Source organism: Prionailurus bengalensis, chromosome A1 (genome assembly GCF_016509475.1).
Source record: "Prionailurus bengalensis isolate Pbe53 chromosome A1, Fcat_Pben_1.1_paternal_pri, whole genome shotgun sequence".
NCBI classification, from domain to species: domain Eukaryota; kingdom Metazoa; phylum Chordata; class Mammalia; order Carnivora; family Felidae; genus Prionailurus; species Prionailurus bengalensis.
Window position 1 is genome coordinate 47889758 of NC_057343.1, and position 3099 is coordinate 47892856.

Here is a 3099-nt window from a genome sequence, read left to right on the forward strand (position 1 = left end):
ATTAGTCTCATTATTGATACCACTACCAATGTCAGTACTTATTGACCCGACCACCTGTATGTGTCAGGATCAGCACTGGGACGCGCCCTTAAATGGGCCCCTTTCTATGATGTAATTCTCCCAACTCATGAGGTAGCTATTACCTGCATTTTTGATGTAAGAAATCAGATTTAAATTGCTTACATCACAGGCCTTATAGAAGCGCTGGGATTTAGTCCCAAATGGATTTTTTCAGAACATAAGTATAGCCTTTTTTAAATTTCTGTATGAAGTATCATTTTTAATTTCTACTCATCGTCCTAGGCTTTTGGAACTTTTCTGATTCCTGGTTTTGCCATCAACGTGTATAAGCTTTTCTTCCCAACTTAGCTCTTACGTGTTTTCCCGCAAGTCATTGATTAAAATGTTGTTCAAGAGAGAACCCTGTGATAAATGCTAACATTTCCTTCTAGGTTGAAATAAGTCACTCTCTGGATATAGTTTTTTCAAACAATTATAAATAAATCTTGCTGGATTGTAGGCTGCTTTACCTATAACCATCTTATGCACAAGAACAACTAAAGATATTTTTTTCTCATGCCCCTGGCTTCCCCCGGCTATGAATCTAATAGCACCTCTGGGAAAGAAAAAATGCTTGTCTTAGTTTGGCCCAACTTGTTTATATTGAAATAATATTGGTCCCTAGTGACTGTTCCTTTTCTTCTTACAAATCTTCTCTTTAATAAACTATTCTAGAATTTTGCGGAAGTGAATCCAAACAATAGCAGTTTCCAAAATTCTGGTCCCTGTCTAACAATGTCACTGAGTTGCTATATGACCTGGAGAAGGTCACTCTTAAAGAATGAGAACATTAAACCTACCATTTATTAAGCTCACTGTGCTAACTACATGTATTTGATTTGGGCACAACGTATGCAGTAAATGTTACCTCTGTTTGACAGATGAGACTAGTAAGACTCGAAGAAATTTTCAAACTTACCTAAAGTCACTCAGGTTATAAATGGTGGAGCTGCGAGGTACCTTGTCTCAAAGTGCCAGATTGTTGCAAACTCCTTATGCTGTGATTTATTTTAGGACGGTCTGCTGCTCTGCTACTAACTGTTCATTCGTACCAAATGGTATAGACTAAAAAGTAGATTTGCTTGAGCATGTAAGCACTCCCTACCCAACTAAATCAGCAGCACACCAGAAGGCAACAATTCCCCAAGTGTTTTTCAAAGGAACACTTGGTCCCTCCAACAGCCTTAGGATAAAGCAGTCCTTTCCAGTGTTGGGCATACGGCTCTTGCAACTGTGATTCTCCTGGAGATTCAAAGGGTTCCAAGGAGCCCTTTAGAAAAGAACTCATCTAACTCTCTTGGACCACAGAGCTAGTTTCATGAAGCAAATATGGCTTAAACTGTTATAGGTGTTAGTGTGTGTGTGTGTGTGTGCGCGCGCGTGTGTGTGTTTAATTTTTACTCTTTGGAACTCCAAGGATGTCTATCCAAAGATACAATGAGGTTTAAAAACATATATTCTTGGGGCGCCTGGGTGGCTCAGTCGGTTGAGCGACCGACTTCAGCTCAGGTCATGATCTCACGGTTTGTGAGTTCGAGCCCCGTGTTGGGCTCTGTGCTGACAGCTCAGAGCCTGGAGCCTGCTTCTGATTCTGTGTCTCCCTCTCTCTGCCCTCCCCCACTCATGCTCTGTCTCTCTCTCTTTCTCTCTGTGAAAAATAAACATTAAAAAAAAATTTTTAAACATATATTCTTATTTATATGAACCTTCCTCATTCATATAAAGTTACCCATAAAGTTACGGTTCCTTAGCATTGGCAGGCTGGGGCTGGGAATGGAAAGCAAGGTATACTCTACCAAGTCTGAGCCCTGTGGGAACACGGTGGGATCCTGGAAACAGCAGATTAGCCCACAGCTATCCCTGTTTACATAGTCAATGTGTGTTTGCTCTGTTTGAAGATACTTCAAAAATAACAATTGTAAAAGAGATTACTGCTTTGATCAGAGAATCTGAATCTCCTTTGTTTGACCATGAATAATTGGCCTTTGTAATGTTAATACTTCTTTTAAGGAATATCAGATCTGTAAATGCACCTTAATTACAGGCAAGCAGTTTTGGAGGGAATTTGTGACAGCATTTTACTGAAGGTCTTTTCTAGTTCTCCTTCAAATCTAATTATAGTAGAAAGATTATTTTAGGCCAAGCAGTAAAAAGCTATAATTATTAGTGTTTTGATTAATGTTCACATCGGTCAAAATAGTTATCTTACTGAAGAGAAAGATTTAAATCTGTAAAATGTCCTATTTTTCCTATAAAGCACGGAACAAAAGGTAAAGCCTTAACTGAGATGTACTTGCTAACGTTGTTAACCATAATTTTGCCGGCAGCTCAGGAGTCTTGTTTTCTCCAGTCTTTACATTTAAAAGCACCCCATGGGAATCCACAACTTAAACAATGGTTAATTCCTAAACTGTGCTGTTTTCATTTGAAACCAACTAAATAATCCCATCACAGTATACGAGTACAGCATAGAGAAAAGGAAAGAATTTTGTTAAGTTGTTCTATTTTAACTTTATGGCATTAGGCTTAGTTTTGCATTGTCGTTGCAAGAAAATATATGTTGATATAGAATGTTAGATGTTGCTGAAGGTGTGAGGAAATGGGATTACTACAGTGCAGATGGGGCGATTTAGCTAGATATGAGGAAGAGTTTCTCAACAACAGAGCGAAATCTCCTTACGCGTAGGTGGTTTGAAAGTTGCATATTTTATGAAATGGTGTGAGGCAAAAGCCTGTGTGCCAAGCAGGGCCTGGTCTAAGAGAACCTTTCCATTGATTGGTTTGTTATCTTATGTCGTATTGAATCCCAAAATGGGCTTTTCTCCTCACCTGACTAGAAGGCTCACAACAATTAAGCACTTATCCCTGGTACTAGCTGCTACCTTTCAACACAGAGGATTTGTCTCAGTATCGTGTTAACATTTAAACTTATCACTTAAAAACTGTGGATAGAGCCAAGCACACCTGTATACCAGCGGAAATATCTCTGAAGTTTAAGCCACACTGAATTAGCACATTCCAAGTCATGCGCATGTATGC